General features: G+C 50.7%; 1 protein-coding gene across 5 annotated transcripts in view; it reads right to left on the reverse strand.

Annotated features, from left to right (window-relative positions):
* The window catches only part of LOC122257685 (zinc finger protein castor homolog 1-like), a 140,125-nt gene that overhangs the window by 16,654 nt on the left and 99,471 nt on the right, over positions 1–24,000 (reverse strand). The window lies entirely within an intron of this gene.

The following is a 24,000-nucleotide window of genomic DNA, read 5'->3' on the forward strand; positions in this document are numbered from 1 at the left end:
AAACAGAGACGAAATGGGAAACCGTCGCAGCCTTTGAGGGGTCATTAAATTATATCCCTCAAGCATAAACACGCTTAGGACAGATACTATTAATAAATTACGTTTTCCCCCCCGCCGCTCTCTGGAAAGGCCGCAATGAACAGGCATAAAAATGGAAAATGTTTTTTTAAAGCGTGACGGTCGGGTTGTCTGTCTGTCATCAACCGATTTCAAAAGAGGGGAAAAAAAGAGGAATGCACTCTACCAAATGGGACCTAAATTTGCCAGCGCCTCTTTCTCCTCGGCGTTGCTAATACGCGTCATCCATGAATATTTTATGAGCCTTGTGTAGCGCCCCGGGAGGACCGCCGGGGTAAATTGTTGCGCGTTTTATGAATCAAACCCAGTTTAAATTGCGGCCCATTTACGGGAGCTCGACAATGGCGGCGCGGCGGCTGGGCTTCGGGAGGGACTGTCGATAAATCATGGGAAGTGTGGAGGGCTTGTTTATCCTCCCATGGCGGTACCCGGGGTAAGGGGGGAGGGCAGGGCAGGGGAGGGAAGGGGAGGGCTGGGAGGGGCACTTGTGTCTCCATTGTTGACATAATCATAATGATGATGGAAACAGGACTTCCGCTACTCTGAGGGGCGACGCTACACTCTTGGCACGATTTTAGGAGTATAATTTATTCATTTACCTCCAATTGTTTGTGTTTTTTTTTTCTTCTTCTTCTTCCTCTAATGCCATCATTGATTTTCTTTTCATCGTCGTTTCAAAGCAATGGAACATCGCCGACGAATTAGAGAAACGTGGATACGCAAACGACCAGAGAGATAACTACGATTACCTTTCACAACAAAGACGACTGTGACGACAATAGCATCCAATAGCACTGAAGATTCAGCCTGAGATCTAATAGCCCGGAGTCCGGGCGTCTTCTCAGCGACACGAAAAAGTAGCCCTGGCATCACCCGAGTGGAATGCCGAGCGCCGAGATGCTTCCTTCATCATCATCATCATCACCTTACAGCTGACCCGGCCTGCGCCATGACGACCCGTTCGAGGTAGAGAGAGAGAGAGGAGGTCGTCCCGAGACCCTCTGCTCTCCCCTCTCCCCTCTCCCCTTTCCCCCTCTCCCAGGCTTGGCTCCTGTCGTCGGATTGTGTTCTGCAGACGCTTGTTTCATGTCTGTATGTATGTATGTATGTCTGCCTCTCTGTTTCTCTCTTTTTCTTTTCTTTTTTTTTCTCTCTCTCTATTTCTGTCTCTCTCTTTCTCTCTCTCTCTCTCTCTCTCTCTCTCTCTCTCTCTCTCTCTCTCTCTCTCTCTCTCTCTCTCTCTCTCTCTCTCTCTCATCCCCCACCCCCACTGTGCAATACGGGTGTGCTCATTGCAGTATTTGAAAAAAAACAACTATCTAGGACTTCGAAACAAAAATCTGGCCCCTTAATGTCCACACGACTTAATAGAAGCCCGGCCATTAAGAGTGTTTGCTTTAGCCGATAAGTGAGTCCTGGGCTGGGAGGGGGGGGGGGAGCTAGGGGGAGGGGAAGGGGGATAAGGACACAATGGCTTCGTGGTGTTCGCGAAGGATCTTCAACTGCTCTCCTGTAAGAAGCTGAAAACTGATGTCCGACAGGCAGTGGACGTCGTTAAATCGAGGAGAAAAGAACGCGAGACCAAGCTGTATCCTCCCCCCTCCCCTCTCCTTCCCTCCCCTCCCCTCCCACCCCTCCCCTCCCCTCCCCTCCCCTTCCCAACCCTGTTTTCTCTTGTTAGGTTTTCATGGCTTTCAATTATTGCCTTCCTGTTCCTAGCATGTGACATGTTGTAAAACACTCATGTCTTCCGAGAGCGTAAAAATGAGCTGAATTCCTACCCGTGAAATATTAATGTAAGCGGCAGTCCCAGCCATAGAAAAACATCATGTTTAATGTATCCCTTCAGATAAAGAGGCCAGACCTGCGCGCCATCTGTTATCTCGAGCCAGAAATACACGGTGTAAGCGACCGGCGACACTTGGCAGGGAAGCGATGCCAGTCACAATTGTTTATTGACCAAAGATGGCATCCAGGCCGCCTCTTAAGTGGTACCAAATACGCACACGATCTTGTCAAAGCCCCGTGGATGGGGAGGGAGGCGAGCCCGGCCAAACCATTTGCTCTGAAGCGCTGTTCGATAGGGGGATTGGAGCCCATTTGGGAGGGTATGGGAGGGCGCCCACCCGTCCCCAGGGTGGAGGGAGAAAGGAAAGAGTAACTCCACTGCAAAAGGGACGTAATTGGTGCGTTTCGATGATGTCTTTCGGTCAGAATTGCATGTCCCTCTTCGAATTAATGCAATCCAAGTGAAGTTGCAATTCGAAATGCGTCGACTCCATCACTTGCGTCGTGGAATTATTCACTCTCATTTCTACATCGTCCTACATTTGCTACAAAGAACTTTCCTCGCTCATCCACCGGCCTATTTAAATGCCTGCTTCAGATCTCGTACCTCGATCTCTTGCCGGATCTACAAATCTCGGGGTAAATAAACAAACATCTAACAACGAACAAGTAAATAAACAAAGCCTTGGGTCACCACCGACGTAAGCGGCGCGGCAGGCAGCTAGCTCGATGATGTCACATGATGTCACACTTGATCGACCGTTGCAACAGGATCCTCATTTTGCAAAATACCCACCGAAGATTCCCTTCATTGTAAACCTTATTATCACATCCATTGGAGTCTGTCGAGGCGAGTGCGCGCGCTAGCACACCGAGGAGGAACCCCAGGGTTGTCCTCCTTAGAACCCCCCCCCCCCTACAAATCGACAAATAAGACCTCTACCTCCCCCTCCCCCCACACACACACACGAGTTCAAGTGCGAGTGAGTCCAGGTTCGGTTCTCTGAGTAATAACTCGGGACAAACGTCGGTCTCAGTGTGCCACGCAGAGTAAGCACTCGACGCCGACCTCAGTTCCTGCCGCGCCTTCGCTTCGTCCCGAGACTCGTGTTATATATATATTTTTTTTCTTCTTCTTCTCTATCTCTCTCAATTTCTCTTTGCTTTATTGTTTTGTGAGTCGTCCCTTGGTTGAGCCACCTTCCGTGGGCGCTAGGGAGAGGGTTGAGGGAGAGGGAGAGGGAGGAGAGGCAGAGATAGAGATAGAGAGAAAAAGAGAGAAAAGAGAGAGAGAGAGAGAGAGAGAGAGAGAGAGAGAGAGAGAGAGAGAGAGAGAGAGAGAGAGAGAGAGAGAGAATAGAAAAAAAGGTCCCACCTATTCCTTACTTTCTACTTCTTTTCTTTCCTCCTCCACACGCCTTTCTTCGTCTTCTCCTTCTTCTCCCCTCCTCCTTCCCTTCCTCCTCTTCTGCCTGCCCGACCTCCGACGCCCTCTACCGGCCGCCCCCTAAAACAACACCTCAGGCCGCACTCCCCTTGTAGGTCGTGTTTGCAACGTGTTTTCCTTCGTGTTTTCGACCCGCAGTTCGAGGCGCCTTCACCTTCTGGATTCGTCCTGGAACAACACTCGAAGGTGATTGGTGTTCTTGAGGCGTCGCTCGTTATCTTTCGACCAAATACCTTCGGGGGGGAAAATGTTCTTCTTGTTTTGTTTGCTGTTTTTTTTTTTTGTGTGTGTTTTGTTGTTGTTGTAAAACCACTTCTGCGTCTCAACAGCCTGTTCGAATCCAGGCGCGAGGAAGCTGACGGAGGGATGCCGAAGCAAGACTCGAGTCCGAGGTTTCAAGTCAGCCTCGAGGCCTCGAACTGTGACTCACTGTAACCAAAGCCTTCAGTCGACAGAATTGCACCGATATTCACCTCTCCTCTGCCAACAGTGACCGCCTTCTTCCCTTCGGCGGATCCTCGTTCCTCATCACCTCTCTTCGCCGCCGGCCGCCCGCCTCTCGCGCCGCCCCTCAAGCAACCTCTTCGAAAGCCCAAGCTGTCACTCGCTGTCTGGGAGAGCGCTGTGTCCTGTCCGCCGAGCCACCGTCAGGCACGAGATGTTATCACCTTATCTCGTGCACTGTGGTTCTCTTTCTTCCTCCCCCGCCCCCTCTCCTCCTCCCCCTCCCCCTCCCCATCTCCCTGCTGCTCGCACACACACCCTTCACACTCACACTCATTTGCTCGCCCTTCCCTCTCCAGTGCGAGTACTATTGTGCCCGCCCATACATCTATCTGCCTCTTTTCCATTTGTTTGTCTAACATACATATAGATATGGATAACCTGATAGGTAGATCCATAGACTCATCAATAAACATATACAGATACACACACACACACACACACACACACACACACACACACACACACACACACACACACACACATGTGCATAGATAGATACTTACATATCTTACTCTTAATAAGAGGCTGCACTCTTGTTGCTCATAAACATCCTTTCTTGACCTCCTGCCCAGAAACCGTTGGCGTTCTGAAGTGGCGAGACAAGAAAGCAGCGTCCTAAGACGTTGTTGATGATCTCAGTCGTGTGTAAAAGGGAGTTTCTTTCCTCCGCTACCACAATCACAGCTCTGCTCCTCCTCCTCCTCCTCCCCCTCCTCCTCTTCTTCTTCTTCCTCGTCTTCCACCTCCTCCCAACCACTGACTCCTACTCTATATTTAGTTGCGGCGATACAGTGCTATCCTTCATCAAAACCTCTTACTCTCTACGACCCCCTCCCCCAACCCCACCCACCCCCCAATCTGAGACCCCCTCCCCCCTCCGCCATAGCCAATCTATCTTACAACGCCATACACACACTTGACACTATCCCTCCATTTCTCTTCGTTCTCTTTCTTCTTCTTCTTCTTCATCATCTTCTTCTTCTACTTCTTCTTCTTCTCCTTCTACTTCTTCTTCTTCTCCTTCTACTTCTTCTTCTTCTTCTTCGCCGTCAGTCGCAGCCGCTGGTCGTTCCTACGAGCGACCACAACGACGAAATTACTATCTCTCCCTCTCCCCTTCCCTCCCCCTCCCTCTCTCTCTCCCTCCCCCTCCCCCTCCCTCCCTCCCTCCCCCTCTCTCCCTCTCTCCCTGCGTCTAATAAGGGCGAGAGATGCGTTGATGAGGAGGATGCCTTATCTCTCCCCGCCGACCTACATGTTTATGCTATCGCGAGTCTCTGTGGAGCAGGTCAGAAGGACCCGCCCCGACGTGGCCTTCCCGAGCCCCGGCCGGGAACCGTTCCTCGCTCTTCAAGGATGGTTCTGTTTCTGCAATTGAGTGAGTAAACCCTTCACCTGCACCTGTAATTGCGTGTGAATGTATGAATGCACTTGTGATTGTGTGCGGATGTACAAACGAAGGTTTATCGTACCTGCAATTGCGTGTCAATGCAATGACGTGTGAATGTACACGACGTATGTTTATTTAAATATATACCTTTATATTGCACACGTATCTGAATTAGCCTCAGTGGAGGAACGTGTGTATGTGTCTGCATCTGACGCAAGTATCGTTCCGTATCAGGTTTGTCGGTTTCTTGGCATACGTCTGCGGCCCTTTACTTTGATAAATTGCAACCATTCAACCATAATCATATTTCGCTGAAGAGTGTGCCGGGTTGCCAGAGGTGTTTGGTTCAGAAGAAGGAAAAAAATGGGAATAGAAGAAGATATAAAAAATAGATCAAATTTGGGAAATGAATTGTTACCAATTTAATAAAATACACACACACACACACACACAAACACACACACACACACACACACACACACACACACACACATATATATATATATATATATATATATATATATATATATATATATATATATTGTCATTGTACATTGTCGGTATCACATTCCAAGCAGAAAAAGTTGGTAATGAGGAATATGACAATAATCATGAAGTTAAAAAAAACACGTTTCTTGCCTACTTCCTCCATCTTTTCGCCGTCTGTCAACCATTTTCTATTCCTTCCACGCATTGCATAATGCACTGTTGCAAAGGAAAGAGAAGTGATGGGAAGAGAGGGACATTGTAACCATCCAGCGACAAAGGGGGAGGGGGGAGGAGAGGGGACGGGGAGGTGGGAAAGGGGGAAGGGGGAAGAGGAGAGGGGACGGGGAGGTGAGAAGGGGGAAGAGGAGAGGGATTGGGGGTGAGGAAAGGGAAAGGGGTGAAGAGGGGGGGGGGGCGTGGCTGCGGGTGAGGTACGAGTTGGACAAACATGTGCGACCGCAGACCACACTCTTGCGGTCATTATGTGCATGTTGGCTTTACCATCCTCTTGTTTGTCCACGCTTAAGCTGTACCTGCCGCGGCCACAACCTCTCCTGCTTCCCCCCTTCTCTCTCTCTCTCACTCACTCTCTCTCTATCTATCTATCTATCTATCTCTCTCTCTCCTTCCCTCCCTCCTTCCTTCGTCCCTCCCTCCCTCCCTCTCCCTCTCTCCTTGCCCCATTCCTTCCCAAGCCTACTAGCCAATTATTTTCCAGATAAGAAGTCAAAGGAAGCGTCTTGCTTGCAGTACTTGCGAAACCCGGAAACGAAAGCAAGCACGGAAGGAAATGGAGGCGAAATGACGGAAACGAAAGGAACGCGGGCGGAGTGCGTGATGCTTGTCTTCATCTAGTGCTTGCAGGCAGCCAGGTGGGCGTGCGTGCATTGTGTTTGCGCGCGTGCGTGGGTGTGTCTGTCTCCGTTCGAATGTCCGGGGTTTTGTACGTATACGTGTGCTTGTGTTTGCTTTCCGTGTGTGTGCTTTTGCATGTTCAGTATTTCCCCGCCTTCCTGAGAGCCAAGTAGTGATAGGTGTAGAGGGAGGGAGGGAGGGAGGGAGATAGAAGGGGGAGAGGGAGGGAGGAGAAAGGACGAAGGGGAGGGGGAGGGAGGCGATAGAGCGATAGGGGGAATGGGGAAAGGGGCAGGGAGAAAAAAGGGCAGGGGAAAGGAGGGAGGGAGGGAATGTGGGAGGGAATGTGGGAGGGAGGGAAGGAAGGTAGGAGGGAGATAGGGAAAGGAGGGAAGAAGGGAGGGAGGAAGAGAGGAGGGGAGGAAGGAGGAAGGGAGGGGAAGGAGGGAGGGAGAATTGGAGGGAGGGGATGGGAGGGGAGGGAAGAGTCTCTAGACAAACAGTTTCACCTATAGGTAAACACAGTCGTAAAGAAACATCACTCAGGTGTACAGCAGGGCAAACACAAGGCCGGCTCTCGACCAACACCGCCACCGGCATTAAGGCTCATTATCCACCTCGTAGCGACGGCCAATTCAGCCTTATCGCGCACGTAGGCAAGAGCCAGTGCCGCCCCACCGTCCCGCTAACACGGCTTAACCAGTTTCGGGAAGTCCATTGATATTTTCGCAAGACAAATAGATGAATGGGCGACCGATGAACCAGCGGCGCGTTCGCAATAAGACCGACGGACTCTGCGGCTTTCCTGAGGGCGGCGCAGAAGGTGGAGGTGAGGCATTACGTTTTTTTTTTATTATTATTATTTATTTGTTTTTTTTTGGAAAGATTTTTTCTTTCATGGTGTCCGTCGTGACTTACTTTTTTATGTTTTGCTTTTTTCTTGCTCTCTGTCTACCTGTCTGTCTGTTTGTCTCTCATTCTCATTCTCTCTCTCTCTCTCTCTCTCTCTCTCTCTCTCTCTCTCTCTCTCTCTCTCTCTCTCTCTCTCTCTCTCTCTCTCTCCCCTTTCCCCTTTCTCCATTTATCCCTCTTTCCCTCCCTCCCCCCCATCCTCTTCCTCCCACCTCCTCTCCCTCCCTCCATCCCCCCTCCCCCCCTCCTCACTGCCTCCATCATGCACGCAAAACGAGATGGAGACGCCCCACGCGCTCCATAAAGCTCTCAAGCGGTTGTTAAGACACTAATCTTGAGAGCTGACCCGAGGGTGGCGTAAGGTGGGATGGGGAGGGGGGGGGTGAGGGAGAAGGGGTGAAGGAAGGAGAGGAGGGGTGTAGGAAGGGTGAAGAAGGGTGAGGGGGGAATAGAAGGGGAGGAGAGAAGGGAGGAAGGGAGGGGATTGGGTAGGGTAAAGGAGGGGGTGGAAGGGAGGGTGTGATGGGGAAGGGTGGGGAGGAGAAGGGATTGAGAAGTGTGAAGGGGTGGAGAGGAGTAGGGGGGGAGGGAGAGAGATAAAAAGCGAGCATGTAATACAACGCGAGAGAAATGTCCAAGCAAATAAACACGCTTACTCCTGGGTGTGAGAGGGGAGGGGGTGGAAGGGGAGATAGAGGGTGAAGTAAAAAGAGAGAGAGAGAGAGAGAGAGAGAGAGAGAGAGAGAGAGAGAGAGAGAGAGAGAGAGAGAGAGAGAGAGAGAGAGAGAGAGAGAGAGAGAGAGAGAAGGGGGGAGAGAGAGAGGGAGGGAGGGAGGGAAGTTGAAGAAGAGAGAGAGAGAAAGAGAGAAAGAGTGTAAAAAATAAGAGGAGAGGGGTTACTACAAGGAGAAAAGAGATCAGAGAAGAGGGAGGAGAAAACAATAACCAAAAAGACTTCAAGGCAGAGAAAGATGAACAGAGGGAATGGGAATACTTAAGACGAGGGGAAGGAGAGGCACGGGAGAGGAAGGAGAGAGAGAGAAGAGTGAGGAGGAAGGGGAGAAGAGTAAGGAGGGAGGAGAGAAGAGGGGAGAGAGAGGAAGGGAGGGGGGAAATGAGGAGGGAGGAAGGGAGAGGGAAGAGAGAGGGGGGAGAAGGAAGAGAGAGAAGGGCAGAGGGAGAGAGGAGGAGGAGGGAAGCAGGAGAGGAGATACGAGAAGAGAGGGAGAAAGAGAAGAGAGGGGAGGAGAGAAGAGAGGAGAAAGAGGGAAGAGAGAAGAGAAGCGTGTCTCTGTGTGCATATATATGTGTGTGTGTCTGTGTGTGTATGTCAAGGCGGGGGGAGGAGGAGGGGTTGGGGGAGGGGGAGGTAGTAAGGAAATAGCCGTCGAGGCTGATGATAAAATATAGCTTTCATCAGACACGGGCGTCACGCTCCGCCCACCGACCTACACAAACCCATGTCTACTTAGACGACACATCACGATCTCCGTAGCCTATTTTTCCCATTTATTTCTTTGTTCTGAGTGTCTTGTTGTGAACTCGTGTTCTTGTTTAGTCCACGTGTTTGTTTGTTCGTTGTTTTTTTGTTTTTTTGTTTTTTGTTTTTCATTTGTTTGCCTTATTTTTTTGCTGTGTAGGATTTAGGTGTGCTTTGGTTTCAATTCGTGTTTAACTCTTGTTTTTGTCTTTTCTATGTGTTCTTTCTCATCTTTAATTAACACACTTAAGACACCAATTTTAGAAGGAGAGTAAATATTCATATTTCTAAAATCATTGTATTACAATATTCCCTAAACTCGACTTAACGACTTTATTTCCTGCACTATCTATCAATCTTACCCACCCCTCTCTCTTTATCAAATTTTCTTCAATCTCTCAAAATCAAAATGATCTCACAAGCTTTTTTTTTTTCAAGGGTTATCGTCACATTGAAATAACGCTCGTAACGCTTTCAAAAGTGTTTCTCCGTCACACATTGTTTGCCGTAACAGATATTTCGGCAGTGGATGTTACGCGCTGTTACTCTTGTCACGAAAGGTGGTTTAGCTGCTGATGATTGGAGGAGGAGGAGGAAGAGGAGGGAGGATAGGAGGAGGAGGGAGGAGGAAGAGGAGGAAGGATAGGAGGACGGAGGAAGGATAGGAGGAGGAGGGAGGAAGGAGGAGGAAGAGGGGGAAGGGTAGGAGGACGGAGGAAGGAGGAGGAAGGAGGAGGGAGGAGGAAGGAGGAGGGAGGAGGGAGGAGGGAGGAGGAGGAAGGAGGAAGGACAAAGACAAGAAAGAAAGACAGAGGGTAAGCAGAGGAGAGTTAAAGAAAGAGAAAGAGAGAGAGAAATAAAGAGAGAGAGAGAGAGAGAGAGAGAGAGAGAGAGAGAGACACACAGACAGAGAGAGAGAGAGAGAGAGAGAGAGAGAGAGAGAGAGAGAGAGAGAGAGAGAGAGAGAGAGAGAGAGAGAGAGAGAGAGAGAGAGAGAGAGAGAGAGAGAGAGAGAGAGAGAGAGAGAGAGAGAGAGGGATAGATAGATAGATAGATAGAGAGAGAGAGAGAGAGAGAAAGAGAGCGAGAGCAAGTAGACGGGAAGGAAGGATTGCCTCCTGGTGTAAACAGGGTTCAATTCACATCCGGGAATCAAGGAGCTTTTCTCTCTCTTGTTCCTCATTTATCTCCTTCTCCCTCATCCCCTTCCTTTATTCCCATTACACCCATCTTCTTTTCTTTCTATTTCCTTTCCTTCCTCTCTTCTAATTCCTTCAACTTCAAGCTTACTCAATTATTATTTATATTAGTTATTCTTGTTCAACACCATCATCTCTATCTCTCCTTTATCCTCTGTTTCCTTTTCCTTCTCTCCTTCCTTCTCTTTAATCCGGTTATTTTGTTACGTTTTTTTTTTCTCCGTTCTCATCTTTACATCCGGTGTTGTAATCTTTAGAATCTCTTAGTTATAATAAAGCGTAATATAATCCGACGTTTTATTCCGATAAATCATATAAATAAACAAGTAAAGAAATGTGTGTGTGTGTGTGTATATATATAGATATATATATATATATATATATATATATATATATATAGATATATATATATATATATATATACATATATGTTATATATATATATGTTATATATATATATATATATATATATATATATATATATATATATATATATATATATATATATTTATATATATAACATATTAAGTATTTGATATATAATTTCCTGCTTTCATATCCAAAAATATTTCCCCTCTTAATTAAGACCTTATCATCACTGTCATCTCGACCGGATACATCTATGAAATAGACGTCAATATGAAAATGAAACAAGTAATTCAAATAAAAGATTATAAATGATATTGATGGTATAGCAATAACGACACTGAATTATGGTAAAATATTAATAATGATAATATTAATAATAATAAAAGTACTGATATTAATAACAATAATTATAATGATGATAATTACAATAATCATAACAATAATAATGATGATAGTAATAATAATAATGAAAATGATAATGATAACAATAACAATAATATTGATGATAATAATGATAATAATAATAGTAATAACAGCAATAACAACAACAGACAATAATAAAAATAAAAACAAAATGACAAACCCCTTTCCTCCATACCGACACCCCCCTCCCCCCGCACCCGTCCCACTCCTCCTCGCCTTCGCCGGATCGCTCCAGGACCGGGATTTATTCGGGGGATTAACGTCGTGAAATCGCACACCCTGGGAGCGCCGTCTCGCCCGTGGTTTACGACCTTTACGGAGGATCAGCCAGGTTACGACCGAGGATTAGTCGGCGGAGCGGAAGAGGGAGTGGAGGCGGCGAAGGCGGCGGCGGCGGCGGCGGCGGCGGCGGCGGCGGCGGCGGCAACGGCAACGGAGGCGAAGGCTGGTGGAATCGACGACCGACGGCAGCCATTTTTCTCGCCGCTTGTCTCTCTCTCTCTCCTCGTCGTCGTCGTCCTTTTCGATTGAGATGGAAGACGGGACGGGAAGCCACGGCGAAGCCAATACGGAAAGCTGCGAGAAGTCACGGGAAGCCTCGAGGAACCCCCTAAAGAACAACGGGCGCCGCCTGTTTTCACCGCGCGCACCTCCAGTTCGCGACCCGGATTTAACGAGCCGCCGCCGGACTGCGAAGCCGATCAAAGGGCCTCCTTAGACAACAGCGCCGCGCTCATTGACGCCCAAAATGGCTCTTTATCCAAACAGGCGAGGCCGCCCGAAAGGCCATTCTCATCGGCCAGACACAACAGCTATCCAGATTTTACGGCACGATAACATTCAGATCGGAGTGTGGGCTGTGTTGATTCGCCCCTCCACCCCCTCCCCCCTACCTACCTACCCCTCCAAACCCCTCCCCCTCCAACTCCCACCATTCCAACCCCCCTATCCCCTCCAACCCTCCCCCGCTTCCCTCCACCCCACCTCTCCCCTAGGATTCAAAGGCCCGCGGAAGGAGGACATCTCAGCGCTCCCGAAGAAGTCCGGGTGGGGGGGGGGGCGCATCTGGCATCCCCGGAACAACCTGGCGGAGATAAACCGTCGACGCTGCCCGGACAAACATGTCGGAAGCCCCGCGAGTGATGTTCGGGAGCGCGAGATCGCATCGGGCTTTGTAATCGCAGTCGTAACGAGCGGAGCGACGCGATCCCGGCCGCCATAAAACGCTCGCGGCCGGAAGAGGGGGAGGAGGAGGAAGAGGAGGAGGAGGAGGAGGAGGAGGAGGAGGAGGGGGGGGGGATGCCACAGCCATCACATCACGGTAGATCTCCGTGCCATATGCGGTGTCCCTCGGATGCCCCTCGGATGCCCCCGTCTTGTAAGCCCCGCCTTTCTGCTTCCTGATTTTATCCTCTTCATTATTCCTCATTAGTTTCTTCTTGCAATATTCTTCTTGATTTCTCTAATTCCTCCTTTATTACTTTCGTTTATTTTCTTTCTATTACGGTATTTAGATTTAGTTAAAGTTTGATGTTATTTCATGTTTTTCCTCCTCTTCCTTCTTGCCGTCTTCCTAGTCTACCTCCTTTTTTCCTCCTCCTCCTCCTCCTCCTCCTCCTCCTCCTCCTCCTCCTCCTCCTCCTCCTCCTCCTCCTCCTCCTCCTCCTCCTCCTCCTCCTTCTCCTCCTCCTCCTCCCTCTGTCCTTTTCTGAAGTTACAAGGTGAAGATAGCGAAGATGGATGAGTTGACGGAGAAGTATAAGGATGAGGATAATTAGAGATGGAGGAGGAAGAGGAGGAGATGAGGGAGGAGGAGAAGAATAGGAATAAGAACAGGAATAGAAATAGGAAGAAGAAGAGAAAGTAGGAGAGGAAGAGGTAGAAAGAAGTAGAAGGAAGAAAATTATGAAGGTGATGAAAAAAGATGGGGAAGGGGGGCAGGAGGTGGAGTTGGAGGAAGAGGAGATGGAAAGAAGGAAATGAAGATGGATAAAAAAAAAAGGAGGAGGAGGCAGAAGAAGGCGACGAAAGCGGAGGAGACGAGGGATTGATGATGGAAAATCAACATGGAGACGAGTGGCTCGCAGCATCAACGTCAACCGTGATGTACAAGGGAGATGACACTGAGGGGGGAGGGAGGTAGAGAGGAGAGAGAGGAGGAGGAGGGTAGGAGAAAGAAATAGGTAGATAGAAAGAGAGAAAGAGATAAGTAGAGTAAGAAAGACAGAGAGAGAGAGAGAGAGAGAGAACGAGAGAGAGATGGCAGACGCGAGGGAGGAGGGAGGAGGGGTGTGGGGTGTGGGGTTGGGGATGAAGAAGGGATATGAGGGAGGGGGAGAAGGGGGGAGGGGAGGGGAGGGGGGGGAAGGTGAAGCCGGGCCGTCAATCAGCCGCATTCCTTCCGTGAGGCTCCTTGAGTGATGGTCCAGACACTACTTGTGACGCCGTTACTTATTGTCTCACCACCCTCCCCCCCCTATCCCCCTTAGCCCCTTCTTACGTCCCCCCCTTCCTCTCCCCCCTCTACTTTCTTTTCTTCGCCTTCTCTATCCTTCTCTAGCTCTCTATCCGCCCCCCCCCAACCCTTCTTTCGTCATTTTTTCTTATTCTTTTTCTCTCTCACCTCCTCCCCTTTTCATTCTGTACCTCAATCCAACCCCTAACCTGTATTCCTTTCCCCTCATTCTCAACCTTCTTACCCCGTCCCTCTCCCTCTCTCTTCTCACCCCTGCAGCTCTCCCCTCACCCTCATACCTCTTCCTCTCTCCTCTCACCCCCTACCCCATATCTCTCCTTCTCTCCCCCTACCCCTCCCTCTCTCCCCTCAACCCCCACAACCCCCTACCTCTCCCTCTCTCCCCTCACCCCCATACCTCTCCCTATCTCCCCTCAAATCCACAACCCCCTACCTCTCCCCCCTCACCCCCCACAACCCCCTAAGCCTCCCTCTCTCCCCTCACCCCCCCTACCTCTACCTCTCCTTCTCTCCCCTCATCCCCCTACCTCTCCCTCTCTCCCCTCACCCCCTCAACCCCCCCTCCCCTCAGCGCCGGTGAGAATATTTATGGCTCCATCGATTATGCATGTTTGTTTATCCTCGAATATTTGTCCAGTCACGCGGCGGCGCTGATGACGTAGATCTTTATCGACACGGAGGGGGCGGCTTCGCGAGGGCCGTCTGCACCGCCTTCAGGAGATGGGGGGGGGGGGGGCTCTCGTCGCCACCGTCATCATCATCATCATCATTATCATTATCATTATTATTATTACTATTGTTATCATCATCATCATCATCATCATCATCATTATCATCATTAATTAATTCATCCGTCATACTCATTTTTGTTATGGCGGTTATGTTGGTATGGTCATCATGACTGTTATTATCATTATTAATATCAATACGATCACTATTATAATGATGATGAAGATGATGAAGATGATGATGAAAATGATGATGAAGATGATACCAATAACTAACACCAAGCGATTGATGATCATGCACACTTAATCAGACTTCGAGTGAGTCCACTGTCATTCACGGGACATCATGAGTGATTCATGCAGACGAGAATAAACAGGAATAATGGTGATAATAATAATGATGATAATAATAATGATGATGATGATAATAATAATGATAATAATCATAATAATAATAATAATAATAATAACAATAATGATAATGATAATAATGATAATGATGATAATAATAATAATGATAATAATAATAATAATAATAATAATAATAATAATAATAATGATAACATTGATGATGCCAAAATAATAATAATAATGATGATACTTGTAAGAACAGTAATAATAATAATGATAATAATGACAATAATTATTACCATAATGGTAACAACAGCAACAATAACCCCCCCCGCCCCCCCAAAAAAAAAACAAATAAAATAAAATACTAACGATAACAACTTAATACGAAAGTTCAAAACAAAAATCCTCATCACACAGACGAACACACATTGCCACAAACAACACGAATGCAAGACACATTTGCATACTAGTGGTGGTAGGAGGGTGGAGGGGCGAAGGGGAGGGAGGGAGGGAGGGAGGGAGGGTGGAGGGAAGGTGGAAGGGCGAAGGGGAGGGAGGGAGGGAAGGTGGAGGGGCGAAAGGGACGGATGGATGGATGGATGGATGGAGGGGCGAAGGGAGGGAGGGTGGGAGGGAGGGAGGGATGGATGGAGGGTGGAGGGGCGAAGGGGAGGGAGGGAGGGAGGGAGGGAGGGAGGGAGGGGGGAAAGGAGAGAGAAGGAAGAGTGCCTAAACATCTTTCACTTAAGAGGGCCTTTTACTCTCCTCCTTGTCCACTCCGCGCCGATGAAAGACAAAGACAGAAAGACAGATGCTGGGATGAGATGAGCTGGGAGGGGGAGGGGGGTAAGGGGGTAAGGGGGGAGAGGGAGGAAGGAAGAGAGATAGGGGTGGAAGTAAGAAGGAAGGAGGGAGGGGGTGGGGAAGAGGTAGGAAGGAAGTTAGGAAGGAAGGAAGGGGGAGAGAAAGGTGGGGGAAAGAGGTGGGGAATGGAGGAGGAAGTAGGATGAAGGGAGGAGGGAAGAGGAGAAGGAGAAGGAGAAAGAGAAGAGGGAAGGGGAACGATGGGAGAGGATAGGGGTGGGGGTGGGGAGGAGGGAAAAGGAGAAGGAGAAAGAGAAGAGGGAAGGGGAAGGATGAGAGAGGAAATAGGATGAGGGGAGGAGCGAAGAGGAGAAAGAGAAGAGGGAAGGGGAAGGACGGGAGAGGATAGGAGGGGGGAGGGAGGGAGAGACTGGGCCTGTATCTGCCAGGGACTTTGGATGAGATCCTGGTAAACAGCTGAGTAAATGGACACTCCTCAGGCCCTCCTCACATGGACCAGGCAAAAAACTTCCTGGCGCTGTGCTGGTGTGGTTGTGGCAGGCTGGTGTGGCGGTCTGGTGTAGTTGTGGCGGGCTGGTGTGGTTGTGGCGGTCTGGTGTGGCGTGGTGGTAAGTGGTGTGGTTGTGGTGTTGAGTGTGGCGTGGTAGCGGTGATGTGGTAATGAATTTGTGGTAGAGGTGGCGTGATGGTAATAGTGTAGGTCCTTTCGTCTGGTAGTGATGGTGTGCTCATGGTGTTTTGCTAGTAGTAGTAATAGTGTTATGGTAGCAATGGTTCCGCAGTTCTGGTGGTAAAGTGGCAATGAATGTCGAGGAATAACGCGAGATCCATCTCATTAAGATACAGAAACGAAATTTCGAATAAAGTGACATATCATTTTCTTGTTTTCTATCTCTCTTTCTCTCTCTTTCTCTCTCTCTCTCTCTCTCTCTCTCTCTCTCTCTCTCTCTCTCTCTCTCTCTCTCTCTCTCTCTCTCTCTCTCTCTCTCTTCTCTTTAATTTCTCTCTCTACCCCCCCTTTCCCGCCCCTCCGACCTATCCCTTAACACACCCACGCTTGCCTTCTTCTCCCCCTACCCCCCTACACCCGTCCTTCCCTACCTCTCCCTCCCCTCCTCTCCACTTCCCCACCTGTATTCTCATTCCCACCCTTCGTTTTCCCTTCTCCCTCCCCTTCCCCGTCCCTCAATCTCACCTTCCTCCCTCTCTTACCCTTCCCCTCCCTCTATCTCATCTCCCTCCCGTTCCCCTCCCTCCCTCTCCCCTCCCTCTATCTCACTCCCTCCCTTTACCCCCCCCCCCCTCGGCGTGCCACCTGAGCACAACACCTGCTGTGAACGGAAGCGGCGAAGGAGTGCCCGAAATGAAATGCTCCCAAGTCGTTAATTGCACAGCGTCACTTGTCCCTTTCCTCCGTGCGTTGAAATCTTGCAAATCACGAGAGAATTCGTTTTTGTTTCTTCTTCTTTGTCTTTACTTCTATCTCTTGGTCTAGCTGTCGGTTTCTTTGGCTGTTTATTCTTTTTCTTTTTTTTTTTCTTTTTTTTTGTTCGTCTATCAATCTATCTGTGTATCTCTTCTCCTCTTCATCTATTTTTCTATATCTTTATCTAAGAATCCTTCTATTTATATATCCATTTATCTAAGTATCTCTCTATTTATCTATCTGTTTATCTAAGAATCTCTCTATCTATCTGTTTTTACCTTCTATATTGTCCTATTTATCTGTCTCTCTATCTATCCATTAGTCATTCTCTTTATCTTTATTTCTTTACATTTACTGAATATAAAGGTGTGGATAAAGAGGGGAGAGAGGGAGAGGGGAGTGAGGGAGAGAGAAGAGAGAGAGAGAGGGGGAGGGGGGGAGGGATACGGTAGCGCACATCTGGGCCACTGGAGTTCCGCCCACCGGCGCTCCCTCCTTCCCTCCTTTCCCTCTTTCTGCTCTTCCTTCTCCCCTCTTCCCGATCTTCCTCCTCCCCACCCTTTCCTCTTTCCCCTCTTCCTCCTTCTTCCACCTCCTTCCTGCCCTTTCCTCTTTCCTCCTCTTCTCCTCCTCTCTCTTCTTCTTCTTCCCCTCCCACACCCTCCTACTCCCCCCCCCCACTTCCTCCTTCCTCCTCCTCCTTTTACCTTCTTCCTCCTCTTCCTCCTCTCCCCACAACCTTCCCGTTCATTCTCTCCTTCTACCTCCCTCCCCCTCCCCCTTCTCCCCTCTTCCTTCACCCGGCCAAGCCAGCCAGTGCCACCTGTTGGGCTCCGGGGCCGGGCAGGGGAGTGCCACATGTGCCATGCTCTCTCCTCTCATGATTCGATGAGGGATAATCACACTCATTAATTAAGTGGCACCTGGGAGGGAGGGAGAAGGGAGGAAGGGAGGGGGAGTTGTGGGGAGGGGAGGAAGGGAGGGAGGGAGGTGTAGGTGGTACCCCTCCTCTCAGCCCCCCCCCCCCCCACAACCTTCTAACACAGAGCAACATCTGTCATCCCCTTTAATTACTATCATTCACGGAGGATGGTGCAGCGGGTGTGCGTGCGTGCGTGCGTTTCTGCGGGCGGTGCTAAGGTCGCTTCTTTCTGCTGGGAGAGAGAGAGAGAGAGAAAGAGAGAGAGAAAGAGAGAGAGAGAGAGAGAGAGAGAGAGAGAGAGAGAGAGAGAGAGAGAGAGAGAGAGAGAGAGAGAGAGAGAGAGAGAGAGAGAGAGAGAGAGGAGAGAGAGGAGAGGAGAGAGAGAGAGAGAGAAAGGGAGAGGGAGAGGGAGGGAGAGAGAGAAAGAGAAAGAGAGAGAGAGAGAGAGAGAGAGAGAGAGAGAGAGAGAGAGAGAGAGAGAGAGAGGGAGAGAGAGAGAGAGGAGAGAGAGAGAGAGAGAGAGAGAGAGAGAGAGAGAGAGAGAGAGAGAGAGAGAGAGAGAGAGAGAGAGAGAGAGAGAGGAGAGGAGAGAGGAGAGGGAGACAGAAAGAGAGATAGATAGATAGATAGATAGATAGATAGAGAGAGAGAGAGAGAGAGAAATCAGGCCCAGGAAGAGTAGATGCCCTCCCATCAAACGCAACAAAAAAGAAAAAAGAGAGAAAAAAAGATAGGTTAACGAGGGATAAAACGTCCTCGGTTCAAACGCCTCTATGGCCTTATTCACCCTCCCCCCTCCCCCTCCCCCCTCCCCTATCTTCCTCGGCCATTCAAGCCCCACCGAGAGAACTAATGAGATTTCAGGTCCTGTGTTTTGGTGGTTGTATGGCCTCAGGAGTCGCCGCCACCGCCGCCACCGCCACCGCCGCCGCCATCAGCATCTGGACTTCCATTTGTGCCGCAGTTGTTAATGTGGTGTAGCCACGTCATCACGGCGGGACAGGAGAGGGTATCGAGGGGGGATGGGGGAGGGCGATGGGCAGGAGGAGGAGGAGGAGGAGGAGGGGTGATGGGGAGGAGGGGGAAGGAAGGGAATTCGGGGGGATAAAGGGGAGGAGAAAGAGGAGGACGTGGGGAGGAAAAGTGGGAGGAGGAGGACGAGCAGGAGGAGGAGGAGGAGAAGAGGAGGAAGAGGGAAGGTGAAGGACGAGGAGAGGAAAGGCAAAAAAGTGTAGAAGACCGAAGTCGTGAGAGCCACAAGAGCATTGCCCTGTGAATGAGGAAGGAAGGGGATAGAAAAGGAGGTGGAGGAGGAGGAGGAGGAGGAAAGGGAAGAAGAGTTAGAGGAGGAGGAGGAAGAAGAAGAAGAAGAAGAAGAAGAAGAAGAAGAAGAGGTTCAGGGGTCGAAATGACGAGGGTGGAATGAGAAATAAAATATGAGAAGAGAGGAAAATGAGGGAGACATTCGGAGGCAGTGAGGACGACGGTAAAGGGGGAGGGCGAAAGCGAGAAGGGCAAAGAAGAAGGCAGGAGGAGGAGGGGAGAATGCCGTGGCTCCGAGGGGAAGGAGGGCGGCGGGGGCGCGCGGTCTCCGTCTTTGGGGGAATTCCTCGGAGACGCGCGGGGATTGGCGGAAAATCTTGATAAAGCGCGCCAAAATGAGCGTGTAAGTGCAGGAGAATGGCGCCACGTCGCTCGTGCGGCCAATGGAGGGGCCACACGGCGTGACGTCACCGCGTCTGTCGGTCATTGGTGTTGGCGAGGGGGGGAGGGGGATGGGGTGGAGGTGTGAAAGTTGGCAGTCCGGGGAGCTCTCGAAGGAAAAAAAAGAAAGACAAAAGACAAACCGATGAGGCCGCGAGTGTGAACATTTGGCGCAAAGTCGAAAGCCCGAGACGCGCTTCCCTCGAGACACAAATTGCCACGCGTCGGGCGGTCTCACACGCCGCACAAAAAGGCCATGAATAGCGGGGTGGTGGGAGGGCGTAGCCGACTCCGCCGCCCCTTTGTTCCCGAGGCATTGTTCGCTTTCCTATTTCCAGAAAAGAAGGCGAGGGGGAGGGGAGCGGGGGAGAGGGAGGGAGGGAAGGGACCGTCAGCCAGCCATAAGTCATCGGGGGATTCGTCGCCGTGTAAATGAATGATAAACACGGCAATTACAGGAGCGAGCGAGCGAGAGAGAAAAGGAGAGGAACTCCCGCCCTTCCTTCCTCTCGACGCGCATCTCAGGTGGTTGGTCTCGCCGTCGCCCGTGAAATATTGCCGCAATTTGGCACGCGGAGGAGTCTCTCGGCGCCCTCGTCTTCCGCGGTTTGTTAAAGCCTCCGAGACGCCCTTGTTCCCGGCCATCCTCCGTGACAGCCACACACGCGCGCTCTCGCCGTGAACGCGTCCAATTAAAAACAAAAGCACGCTTGTCGATGCGTCTTCGTTTTATTGTTTTAAGGTTTACGTCGGGCTCCCGAGCGCGTCTCCGAGAGCGCGCGGGAGAATTCCTAGAGAGAATTCTCGCCTCCGCAAAGAGACTCAAAAGACCAAAAGCAGAGAGTCGCTCTCAAAACAAAAACGAAACGAGAAATCAACGAGACACAACGCACGAGACAGCGAATCCCGAGAGAGTTAGAGATAGATAGAGAGAGCCTCGGGGGTTCGGGCGACCGATTATATTTTTAGGCCCAAGCCGGCCCGGCGCTCGTCGCTCGTCGCTGCCAGCCAAGTCTTGAGGTCTCCATTTTCTTCAAGATTAATGATTCGCAGCCAGCGGGACTCAGCCACCGCCGGCCATCACGTCCGGGCGGGGAGGCACTGTTACCCCACCCCCTCCCCTTCTACGGCTGTATATTTAGATAATTAAAGGTAGGGGAGGAAGGGGAAGGGGAAGGGAAGGGAGGGAAAGTATGGGGATGAGGAGGTTGATAAAAAGGGAAGAGAAGGTAAGGAATCTCTCTCTCTCTCTCTCTCTCTCTCTCTCTCTCTCTCTCTCTCTCTCGGCTGAGAATCTCGGCTGAAAGGATCGCCCTATCGCTGTTTACCGCTACGAGCGAATGGGAAGTTTCTTATCGTAAAAAAACGTAATGAATAACAAGGAGCATAGTTTGTGAATGACGCTTGCATCATTCAGCCTTTAGATCAGATGAATTTCGGAGATATTTGCCATAGTGATAAGAATATCGACATCTACGCCACCTTATACGAACGAATATTAATAACAGCAAAATGTTCTTTATTCTGGAATGTTCCTGCCTTTCTTTACTAATGTTCTATACAGATAGACATACAAAGAACACGAGAGAGAGAGAGAGAGAGAGAGAGAGAGAGAGAGAGAGAGAGAGAGAGAGAGAGAGAGAGAGAGAGAGAGAGAGAGAGAGAGAGAGAGAGAGAGAGAGAGAGAGAGAGAAATAAATATGCGGAAATGGTTGACGAGTTGGCACGATTGCGCATAGGCCTATGTAACGCCCACCTCGGCTGAAGACAGAGGAGCCGAAGGGGGAGTGGCAGAGGGCGTGGTCGAAGGAAGGGGGCGGAGACTGGGCCGGCATCACATGGGGTGAAGTGAAAAAAAAGAAGAAAAAGAGGAAGAAATTATTTGCTACGTCACTCCGCCCTCTTGCTCGGCCGCCTTCACCTTCGTCATCGGGCTTCTCGCCTCCTCCTCCTTTTATTCCTCTCCCTCCTCTTCCTTCTTCATCTTCTCTTCCTTTTCCCTTCTTCTCGTTCTACTACCCAATTTATTCCTCCCCCTCCTCTTCCTTCTTCTTCTCTTCCTTTTCCCTTCTTTTCGTTCTACTCCCCCCATTTATTCCTCTCCCTCCTCCTCTCTCTCTTCTTCTTCATTCTGTTTCTACTCCGTCTCTTCCTCTTTTTATTCATCTTCCTCCTTCTCCTTCTTCTCCTCTTCTTCATTTTTCTCCGCCTCCTTATCTTCATCTTTCTTTTCATTTTATTCATACCCTCTTCTTCTCCTCCTTTCTTTCCTCCTCGCCCTCCTTCTCCTCCACCTCTTCATCTTCTCCTTCTTATTGTGTGTGTGTGTGTGTGCGCGTGTGTGTGTGATAGAAGACAGAGAATAAACACATGTATAAGAGGTGGTTTATGTTGTATTTACACGTGTTAAATATGCAGGGGTGGGGGTGGGGGAGGGAGGGGTGCAGCCACGTGGCTCAGGTTCCCCTGGGGTGGGGGTGGGGAAGGGGAGGGGGAGGGGGGGAGGGGGAGTTAGTAAGGTAATCTTAAAGTAACTGTCATCTACAATGTGGTGAAGGGAGGGAGGGGGGAGGGAGGGAAGGGGTGTGTGTGAAAGAGAGAAAGAGAGAGAGAGAGAGAGAGAGAGAAAGAAAGAGCATGAGAGAAAATGAGAGAGACGAGGGGTGCGGGGGGCATCGCGAGGGCGTGGTTGTCCTGGGCATCGCGAGGGCGAGGCGGTGGGCGTGGCGATGTGGATTCTCCTGAGAGCTCCTTCCTCCCTCCCCCCCTTCCCCCTACCCCACCCGCAATGATTCAGCAAGAATAAGAAAACAAAGAGAGGTGGCGTGTCGGGATGATATAGTTTGGCGTGGCGTGGTAGAAGGTGGCGTGCGGGTACCAAGCTCTCCGTGCGGGTACCAAGCTCTCCGTGCGGGTACCAAGCTCTCCGTGCGGGTACCAAGCTCTCCGTGCGGGTACCAAGCTCTCCGTGCGGGTACCAAGCTCTCCGTGCGGGTACCAAGCTCTCCGTGCGGGTACCAAGCTCTCCGTGCGGGTACCAAGCTCTCCGTGCGGGTACCAAGCTCTCCGTGCGGGTACCAAGCTCTCCATGCGGGTACTAAGTTCTCCGTGCGGGTACCAACCTGTCCAATGAGCTGATGGGCGTGGAGGCCGGGTATGAGCGACGGTGTGCCAGAGCGTGTGTATTTGGATCAAGCCCTTCGGTCTCGTTAAACCACGCCCAGCATCCCTACTCCCCTCGCCTTTAGCCACGCCCATGTCGACGCCCTCCCCACACGCCCGAGCCTTCCCCCCCCCACCCCCACCCCACCCCAAGTAGCGCGAAGGCAGCCGCTGCCAACGCTGACCTTAGCTAAACAATCTTGCACTAACGACCATCTCAACCCTAACAGTCATCCCGAACGACCCAAAGTGAAGAGATTTTGATGAGGTGCGCCCTTCGCCCCCACCCCATCCCCCTCCCCCCTCATTCTCCCCCTCCTCCTCCTACCCCCCACCCACGACATCACGCGTCCGTTTCGCCTCCGTCGTCCCCGCGCCCGCTCTCCTCGGCCCCGCGCGCGTCGCTCGCTCCGCCGTGCCGTCCCGAGGCCCCGAGATGCGCCGCCGTCGTGGTATCGGTCCTTCGTCCGAGCGTCGTCCTCGAGCCAAGGAGGGGGCAGGGAAGGAAGCGAGGGAAGGAAAGGGACTGGGGAAGATAACCCATGGGCGGGAGGGGGCGTGGGGACGGCCGCAAGAAGACACGGGCGCACAAAGCGCCACACGCCGCCCACACAATCCCACGACAACAAAAGGGAGAAGAGAGAGGCATCAAATCGTGCATTATAGCGAACAATGCCTCCCCCTCCCCCCCCTTCCCTCCCCTCCTTTATCCCTCCTACCCTTCCTTGGGCATCCCCCCTCCCTCCTTCCCTCTCTCTCCCTCCCCCCCTTCATCCCCACCTCCTGATATCTCCCCCCTCCCCTCCCCCCGCGCGCCCTTCTCGCTCTATGGGCGGGCACAGCCGAGAAAAACGACTGGCCGCAATTACCAACACACCTCTATTCGGACGGATTAATTAATAGATAAGGAACGCTCGGGGTGGGGGCAGTAGGGGGAGGGGGGGATGGAGGTGGGGGTATAGGGGGGTGGGGGGTTGAAGGATATTTGGGAAGGATGTTCGAATCAGGGAGAGAGGTTTATTCTCGAACGAAAGGATGCTGAGAGGTGAGGGAAGGGAGAAGAGGAATAGATAAGACGGATGGCTAGAAGAAGCAAAGGAAGAAAATAAAGAGGAAGAGAAGAGGGAACTAGAGGAAGAGGAAAAATTGCGATAAGAAACAAAAGGAGAAATCAGAGAGGAGGAAAAGAAGGAAGAGAAGAAGGAACCACAGGGAGAGAAAGAGGAAGAAGACAGAGGAAGAGGCTGAATGGTGAGAAGCAAGGGAAGAAAATAATGAGGAAGAGAAGGAGGAAGAGGCGGGGCCAGAGCAAGGCAGACCTCCTCTGTGACTGAAGCTGTGATTGAGCAAGCAAGGTCCTTTGGGGAGAACAAAGAGCTGAGATCCTGGAGGTTCGAAAGTCCTTCCAAAAACCTCTTTCTCGAGGCGTCCTGATGGGGTTCTGATGCCACGTCACCCTACCCTCC

Source organism: Penaeus japonicus, unplaced genomic scaffold, assembly GCF_977035675.1.
Source record: "Penaeus japonicus unplaced genomic scaffold, GWHDUDI00000001_assembly GWHDUDI00000028, whole genome shotgun sequence".
Lineage (NCBI taxonomy): Eukaryota > Metazoa > Arthropoda > Malacostraca > Decapoda > Penaeidae > Penaeus > Penaeus japonicus.